We start from the raw sequence: 9,711 nt of genomic DNA, 5'->3' as shown, positions 1-9,711 counted from the left end.
ATTGATATCGAAAGGTGGAGCATAAAATGTCGACTTTAGATTTTTGTGCGATGATCAATCTCACAAGCGTGCTCGATCAATCTCTCGGAGAAAAAGTATTTTCTGCTATCACTTACATTCAACTCGTGGTCGCGAACGTATTGAACATGTTTCTGTTGATCGCTCTCCAGACTCCTCTGGCTAACTTTGACGAGGTATCTCATCGGTTCTTTCGAGTGCTTGCTGGAGTAAATTGGCTGTACAGTGCGTATTGTCTTATCGTCCGTATCTGTGCAGCGATTTTACAAAATCCGCTCATTCAGATTAAGATGGTTTTCGTAGACGTTTCCTTCATAATGGCAACTCAACTCTTGGCACTGCTAATCAACCTAAACAGGTACATCATGATAACCCGACCTTTGCGATACAGTACTGTTGTTAACACTCGCCGAGCCAACATTGCACTTGTGGGGATTTTCTTCTTCTCACTAGTATCTCTTTGCAATGCGCCCTTTCCGCGTTCACCTCTCGAAAAAATACTTTCAGCATTCATTGACTGTGACAATGATTCTCTTGAACATCTTTTTGAAATTTTCCATGTCATAGCTTGGATCGCAGTAGTAGTATGTGGAGGAATTATTGTATCAATAACCAGCATGAATGGGCACACCTTACTCATTGCAATGCGTCTTCATAGGCAAGTGTTCACCCAGCCACCAGCGGTCCCGGACCCATCGGGTATTAAAGAAAATCATAATCTTAAAAACCAGGAATTGTCGCATGAAAAACAAGGGACTTCTGAAGCTCCTTGCGAAAACCCACAAACTCATGCGGAAGAGAAAATCTTCAACAGAAATCGTCGTCTGCGCTTGAAGTCGGCCAACGGTAGGGAACCACCAGCTCGTGAGCTGAGAAAATCGATCAAGGCAACGATCACTGTGGCTCTCATCACAGGTTCTTTCTACCTGTACTGGATCCCTCAGATTGTACATATAACTTGGGTTCCGTTGGTCAGGCTTCCGCCTCCAATGTGGTGGATGTACTTGGTGGTCAGTCTGGTTTACAGCAGCTTGTGGTTGAACGTTGTCATCCTCATAAAGACAGATAACAATCTTCAGAGGACAGTCAAGAATCTACTCGCACGCGTAGATTTTAAAAAGTGCTTGAATCCATTCTTCAGTGTCTTGTGAACATTAGATAAGAAGAGAAAAAAACACCTTCCTATACATATCTCTGCTTTATACTTAGTAGAAACTTCTTGAAAACATTACATTCAAATATCTGTCGATAGTTATATAGACCTTTCATCTATTCATCATCTTGCTTGTCAAGTTGTTCATTCTGCGGATATTTTTGCCTTGCATGTTGGGCCCAATTTTAGCGTCTTATTCCTTATTTTTTCGTAACTAATGTTACCATTGTTTTCATTATTGAAGTACTACCTTAACCATGGTTAATATGTCATTTTTTAATTATTCTGATGATTAGGATAGAAAGAATATTGATAATAATGGTATTACTATTGTATATTTTATATTGTTGATGTCGTTAATATTTCATAATCATGTGTAGAGTCATTTTAAATTTCCTTTGCCATTGCCCTCTCGGGACAATATTTGAATGTTCTGTGTGCAGATAATAACATCAATCATTCTAATCAGATTCGCTAATCTGAAAAAAATAAAATTACACACATTTTCACTGAATGAAGTACTGATGGAAAAACTAGAATGTACATTGATGGATCAAGCAATAATTGACAGGCTGCAATTCGTTTTCAAAGTTTCTGGCGGAAAACTAATGATAATTAATCCAGCACTGTACATCGACTCGTAGAGTTGCCCTAATAAACATGCTATGGCTCCTATAATAATTATCACCTTTATGCAATACAACGCAAATGTGGTTTAAATATAATGTTTCCTTATCTACAGGAAACCGACTTTTTTTTTATTCAAATACAGTTTTGAGGAAAAAGAAAAGGTGTGCCCTATATACCCAGTCGTGCACTGTGCAAAATTGAAGATTTTTCTTATGAAAGTATGAAAAAGTCTGAAAATAGCTTTCAAACGATTACTTTATTTCAGGAATACCAATTGATTGCAAGGAAAATAACAGTCACAACAACCAAGAGCTACGACATTCGAGGAAGAGTAAACCTGAAATATGAGAGGGTGAAAGATAAAGAGATTATATATATATATATATATATATATATATATGTATATATTCCAAATTTTTGTTATAGCTACACGTCGCCATGGCTTGGTGCCCTTTATCTCGTATCAAAAACGAAATTATGATAATGATTCCAACTTGTGTTGCGCCAATTCCATTAAATGAAACTCCAGGTGCACTCGGAGATGATAGTGTAAAGTACTACAGAGAAGCATGTGCAAAGGTGCACTCCTCCAAGACTTTAAGGATGGTGAGTTAGCTCTGTCGATAGCGCGTCTGCCTCATGATCCAAAGGACCCCGGTTCGATTCCCGAGTCCCGCTGAGCAATGTTATGTAATCACACCGTCCCCTCTATAGTAAGAGGCAAGAAACTCTGTCCCTCGGATAGGACATAAAATGGAGGTCCCGTGTATGAGAGAGTGACGACCCATGCACGTTAAAGATCCCGCTTCAATTTATTCATCGAAAAGAGCAGGGTATTTAACCCGGTGAAGTGCCAGTGGTCCTGCCTATTAGAACATCCAACTGGACCCTATGGAAGACCAGCTATCGCAACTGAATATGGGCTGTCCAGCCATTTTCTCAGATGGAAATGAAACAAACAAACAAACCGTATGTAATGACCACAAATAAACCAGAGTCTATACAGACCGAGATGATCATTCGGAGTTGTTTACATTGACTAAATCAACGAAGCATTACAATATGAAGGGGAAGAATCTTGTACACTATGGGTAACAGAAAGCACATTTTATTTTTTTTTTAATTTGATGCTCTGTTTGATTGGCAATCAGTGTGGTGACTTCAAAATAGGAGCAATATATGGGTGTCATGGGGTTGTATAGCTAATAAAACAAGTTCTTGATTGTACGTGCAAGTTATTCAACGTTATAATCAACACATATACGCCTCCAGTTAAATCAACAAGTATATACGCATCCGTTATTGGTACAAATTAGTGCTTCTCATGATGACTCAATACTGTTTCTATTTACATTTGTACCAGCTCAGAAGAGTATTGTGTCGGTAAAAGTCTTTTGATGTAAGTTTGCAGTGCATGTAATATAGTTCGTTATTACATTATGATGATAATGCAAATACCACTATTTTGTTCATACATATATTTTTTTTTTGTGCGCGTTTTCAGTCGAATGTTCGATTTCATGTTTTCAGTTCCAAGTTTTGATTAAATGCACTGCCAAATGGATTCTTAGAAATCATCAAGTAACTTGATTTACAATCGCTTGTCTCAACATGCTTCAACCTCCCCTACAAGTGTGTAAATAATGCACAAAATTGTCACTTGCTTTTGGTTGATTGGAGTGGAGAGTAAACGTCGTACAATCAAAACGTTGTGTTTGAGCATCGTCAATTAAGCATGACCGCGTCAGCAGAGAAGAGTGGATGTAAAACTTCCGGAGTGCATAGGCCTAATTACAGCGTCATATAATACTGCTTTCTTTTTTATGATCCTATTTTATTGATATTTCACAACGGACATGACTTGTCAGCTTCCCAGAACCCATATGACGCCTCCAAACGTATACGTGCGCATCTAGAGAATCGGGTATAGCCTTGTACGTGCTGACAAAGATTCGTCACAGACGTTAACTTATCTAATTTAACGTGGAAACTTGTAAAAAAAGGGCGTTGTTCAGTAGAGATCTAACCCTTGCAGATGAATGCGAATGAGACAGATACATTGAAGTATTTCTCAGTTGATTGCATGCTCTTCATTACACATCGCGGTATCCGCTGTCGTGCTACCCATCTTCTTTATAATACGTGTATTATTTTGTTCTAGCCGTTAACCACAGAGATCACATTGAACTTTGACGAATGATCGATAGTGAATCATCAGTATCACTCAAAGTAACATCCTGCGAAAACCGTTTATTGATGTTGACGTTGTTGTTGTTTTCCCTGAAGTTAACCTCGGGAGGTGGTGTACATAATGTCGACTTCAGATCTCCTTGAGATGTTCAATGGCACAAACGTACTTGATCAATACTTTGGAGACAAAGTATTTTCTACCATTAATTACATTCAACTTGGGGTATCGAACGTACTGAACCTGTTTCTGTTGATCGCTCTGCGGACTCCTCTGGCTAACTTTGACGAGATATCCCATCGGTTCTTTCGAGTGCTTGCTGTCTTGAACTGGCTGTACAGTACGTATGGTTTTATCGTCCGTATCTGTGCAACGGCTTTACAAAATCCGAATATTCTGATTCAGACGCTTTTCGTAGACATTTCGTTCGCAATGGCAAGTCAAAGCCTGACATTACTAATCAATTTAAATAGGTACATCATGATAACACGACCTCTGCGATACAATGCTCTGGTTAATACTCGCCGTGCGAACTTTGCCATTGTTGGGGAGATCTTGTTCTCATTGCTGTTTCTTTCATTTGCTCCCTTCCCGCATTCACCCTTCAAAAGAATCCTTTCCGCAATTATCGAGAGTGATTTTGATTCTCTTGGGCATTTTCTCGAAACGTTGGAGATCATTCTGTCGATCGAAATGGTGATATGTGCGGTTACAATCATATTCATAACCATCACAAACTTGCATATCTTCATAATTGCAAGGCGTCTCCAGAGGCAGATGATCAACCAGCCACCGGCGATCCTCGACCCATTGAGGGTTACAGACAACTTTATTCAGGAGGATCACAAATCATTGCCTGGAAACCCGCATACCCATCACGTGGTAAAGAAAGTCTCCAAAACGCTGTGTTTTTTGCGCTCGAAGCCTACAAGTGGTTCCAAACGTCTAGATCGTACATTGACGAGGTCGGTCAAGGCAACGATCACGGTGGCTCTCATCACAGGTTCGTTCTACCTGTACTGGGTTCCACAGGTCGTGAACCTAATATGGCTTCTGCGGGTCAGGCTTCCGCCTCCAACATGGTGGACGTACTTGGTTGGAAGTTTGATGTATGGCAGCTTATGGTGGAATGTAGTCATCCTCATACTGACGGATAAGCATCTTAAGAGAACAGTTGGGAATCTTCTTGGACGCATCAATCTGAAACAGTGCTGGAATCCATTCTTTGGTGTCTCTGTTTGAACATTCATTGATTAAGAGAGAGAGAGAGAGAGAGAGCGAACAGAAATTTACAGCTATATTTTGAGTGCAAGAGATTTATTCTGTAAAGCCACATACGTCAACATGCATATGGCATGCAACTTATCATCAACCCTCTGCGTGAAACATTCATTTCCTGTCCACGCAAGTGTATGTGTGCAGAATTTGTGAACATTCGACTCATTGACACTGAAATGGTTAAAAGAGTCTTATTACGTCTTGTTTGTCATATTCCAGAACCGCATTCGGCTGGTATTTTCTCCGCTCATAACTTTTTTTTATGTTGTTAAACTTCAGGTTTTCACTCATCTACATGCGTTTCGTTACTACATAGGCCCCTACTGTTGTAATCGTAACAATTCTTTATGAATTACATGTACTACATTTGCAGTACGAAGAGTCGTTGCTGATTTCACTTCTATAATCGTAATAAGTACGATTGTTATCAGCCACGTTGATAATATAAAAATTATCAAAATTGTTGGTAGTTGAGTTAATCTTCTGGTTTGTGTGTATTCTCCTACAGTTTATTTTTTTATCATATTCATAATCCATCAAATTTGAACATAGCGGTATACATATGTACTGTCTTACTCATACACAGAATGTTTTTTCGTTATTGCGGTCTATGCTGATCTGAATGTACTTATAAAAGACAGTCCACGTGTCGTTAAAACTCCTGATTATAATAAGAGAGAGATATATAGATATACATATACACATACAGACACACATTCGTATCAAATACATTTCTTTCCAGTCGATCTGTAAGACAGAAAATAGAACACGTAACGTTTCAATAAATTCACTTAATTTATTATTTATCCAGCAATCAATTGTCTAATGTTTTCATTTCGTTTTCGTTTTCTACATGAGAAGAAAAGAGTCATCCAGGATCGCGGAGTTTTTTTTCTAGGTGGAGGTATATACAGTTTGATTTTTGGTGTAACTCAAATGTTATGCAACAAAACGCAGATGGCTTTTGTTCAGAATAATAATGACTTGATAAAACTATTTTCGGTTTATAATGTGTTTTCAGTTTAGAGCATGATGCTGAGAAAGTCTTTGAATCGAGATTCAGACAGAGTCCAAGTTTCATCGTTTGTTTTTCACATCAACTTTTAATGAAATGCTATCCCCTCTGTTAGCATTTTATAAGTGGCTGTAATTTACAGTCTCTTGTTAGCACGTCATTCAGCCCTTACCTTTTATGCACCAATTCCCTCCATCGACGTGTCCACCTGTCTTGTCGACTTCGGTTACTTTTTAAAAAAAAATATTTTTTGGAACGCCCTGCGTAGATCGTCGTTACATTTATGCAAGTACATGTATGTCACTGTTTGTATATATGCCGATATTTTTGTGCGCGTTTTCGGTCGATTTTTCAATTGCATGCTTTGTCTTTCAAGTCGTCAATTATTGTCAAATGTATTAGTAAAATTATCATGGGAGTATATTTGCAATCGTCTGAAGTACCATGCCTCAACCCCATCCCCCCCCCCCCACACACACACAGTATATACGTATTATAATATACGTGTGTATTTGGTCTCTTCGTGTAAAATGTTCTGTAAGATATATACTTCATAAGAACATGCAAATCGCGGTCTTGCACCACCAACGCAGCCGGCTTGCATACCATTTTAAAGATGGTTGCTTACTGGTGAATTGGAGACTGCAAACGCGATCCAATCAAACCGTCGTGTTGGAGCAACGTCAATTAATGAAGAACGACCGCGTCAAGGTGGCGAAACGGATGAGAACTTCCGGAGCATGCGGCATCATACTGCCTACTTGATTGATATTTCACAGCGGACAACGGTGTCTTGTCAGTTTCCCAGAAACTATACCTCCGAACGCACATGCAAATCGATCCGTACAATCGGGTAGCCCTACATATCAACAAAATCGTGGGAATTGCCGCGCATCTTAGCATCGTCTTTGCATCAAGAACATGTACCTTCAGGATAGCAAATCTGCTATCAGATAGAAGACGGTTCCTCGCACGAGTTTTACTTGATACACAGCGTGGTTTCCAACGTCGAAGCATCCAGATATAGACCCATACTTATTCTATCTTCGCCGAGCGTATCACTAAAACATCCAATGAAAGGAGACTGTGTCATTGGATACTAGACTACACGAACGGGTTGCTTTCCCCAAAAGTTGATCCCGTTATACAAGCGGTGCACAAAATGACGACGGCAGATTTCTGTGAGGTGATTAATAACACCATTGCGTTTTATCAATCTAGTGCAGACAATGTATTTTCTATCATTAATTACATTCAACTTGGTGTCTCGAACGTACTGAACATGTTTTTGTTGATTGCTCTGCAGACTCCTCTGGCTAACTTTGACGAGATATCTCATCGGTTGTTTCGAGTGCTTGCTGGAGTAAATTGGCTGTACAGTACGTATTGTTTTATCGTTCGTATTTTCGCAACGACTTTACACGAACCCTTCATTCTGTTCCAAACGATTTTCGTGGACATTTCGTTCATAATATCAACTCAAAGCCTAACATTGCTAATTAACCTAAATCGGTACATCATGATAACTCGACCTCTACGATACTCTACTCTGGTAAACACTTGCCGAGCCAACATTGCCATTGTAGGAATTGTCTTGTTCTCACTGTTGTCTCTTTCCTTTGCTCCTTTTCCGCATTCACCTTTCGAAAAAACAATTTACGCATTCATTGAGTGCGATTTGAATACTCTTGGTATTTTTTTCGAAACCTTGGAGGTTATTCTTTTGATCGTACTGGTAGCATGTGCAGCAACAATTATATTCATAACCGGCACAAATTTGCACATCTTCTTAATTGCACGGCGTCTCCATAGGCAGGTGGTCAACCAGCCACCGGCGGTCCTGGACCCGTTAGGGGTCACAGACACCCACATTATTGACCATCAATACCCACACACCCAGATGGTAAAGAACATCTCCAAAAGGCTAGGTCGTCTGCGCTCGAAGTCAACAAAAGGCAAACAGCGGTCAGCTCGTACATTGACGAAGTCAATTAAGGCAACGATCACGGTGGCTCTCATGACAGGTTCGGTCTACCTGTACTGGGTCCCACATGTTGTGAACATAACATGGTTTCTGCGTGTCAGGCTTCCGCTTCCTAAGTGGTGGACGTCCTTGGTGGAAAGTTTACCGTTCTTCAGCTTGTGGTGGAATGTTGTCGTCCTCATATTGACGGATAAACATCTTAAGAGGACAATTAGGAATCTAATCCGACGCATCGATCACAAGCAATGCTGGAGTCCACACTTTGGTGTCTATGTTTGAGCATTTATCGACACATGTAAAACAAAATACGACAAAACAAAGCTTTACAACTTTACTTTGTGTGCTAGAAATTTGTTTCATAAAACCCGTATCGCTTAAAATACCGCAAAACCCAGGCAAAATATGTATAGGATTCTTGGCACGTCTTGCTCGTCATATTCGATTCAAGCATGCATCTTGCTGATATTATTTTCTACATTTGCTTCTGGTCAGTTTTCCCTTTGTTTGTTTGCATTACAACATAATATATATGCATTGCTGTTCCATGGTGATATAATTTCTTTATTCAATACTACATTGTAGTACTATTACTACAATCAATTTGTCCAACGAATATTATCATAACTACGATTGTTATCAGTGTGAAGTTTTTATGTAATGTCATTCTTGTTGCTGATGCTGTTTATCTTCGTGAAAGATACGATGCATGTTTAAAAGAAAAACAACTCCATTCAAGCTTCTTGCGTTTGACAACATCTAGCAGTGTTCAGTCTGTAAGACTATACATGTATTTAAGGTTTGAAAAAAGCGCACGTAAATTTTTTGTTAAATTCAGTAAGTGGTGGAAATAAATAACTTCAAGTAATAAACAGACTATTAACAAAAGCTTCTATTCGTTTTCACAGTTTCTAGATGAGAAGCGAAAAATGAGGGAAATTATTGGGAATCGCAGTTTTTCTTCTTTTTTTTAGATGCGCGTGCAGTATATAGGCTCCTATGTGTAAAATAAATGTTACGCAATAAACAGATATATAATAACCGATGTAATTTGTTTACAATGATTATTGCCTCAAGAAGAAAGAATTAACATTGTGTAGATTTGAACAATACGTTGTAGTTAAATATGCACTTTGCAAAATAAGACATCATCTGAGGATTCAAAAAGCAGGAATCTGAAAATGGCTCTGAAATAATTTTAGTTAGTTGATAGTCTTCATTTCGTTTAACACAGATTGATTAAAATTGCGAAATCTAACAATAATCTTCATCAACTTCCGAAATATTTATCATGGTTCCCGTTATAACTCTCCGAGAGCTGAAATTGAAGCAGCAATGGACAGATAATAGTAACGATACGCTTTATTGATTTCCTTTACTGACCATTTACTTTTTCTATTGCAATCAAACGAAATATGATTTGGTGCGTTTTCAAAGTGAAGATAAAT

Source organism: Diadema antillarum, unplaced genomic scaffold (genome assembly GCF_040938485.1).
Source record: "Diadema antillarum isolate AM-2024a unplaced genomic scaffold, OU_Dant_1.0 seq00002221_RagTag, whole genome shotgun sequence".
In the NCBI taxonomy this organism is placed as follows: Eukaryota; Metazoa; Echinodermata; class Echinoidea; order Diadematoida; family Diadematidae; genus Diadema; species Diadema antillarum.
Note: the sequence above shows the minus strand (reverse complement) of the source record.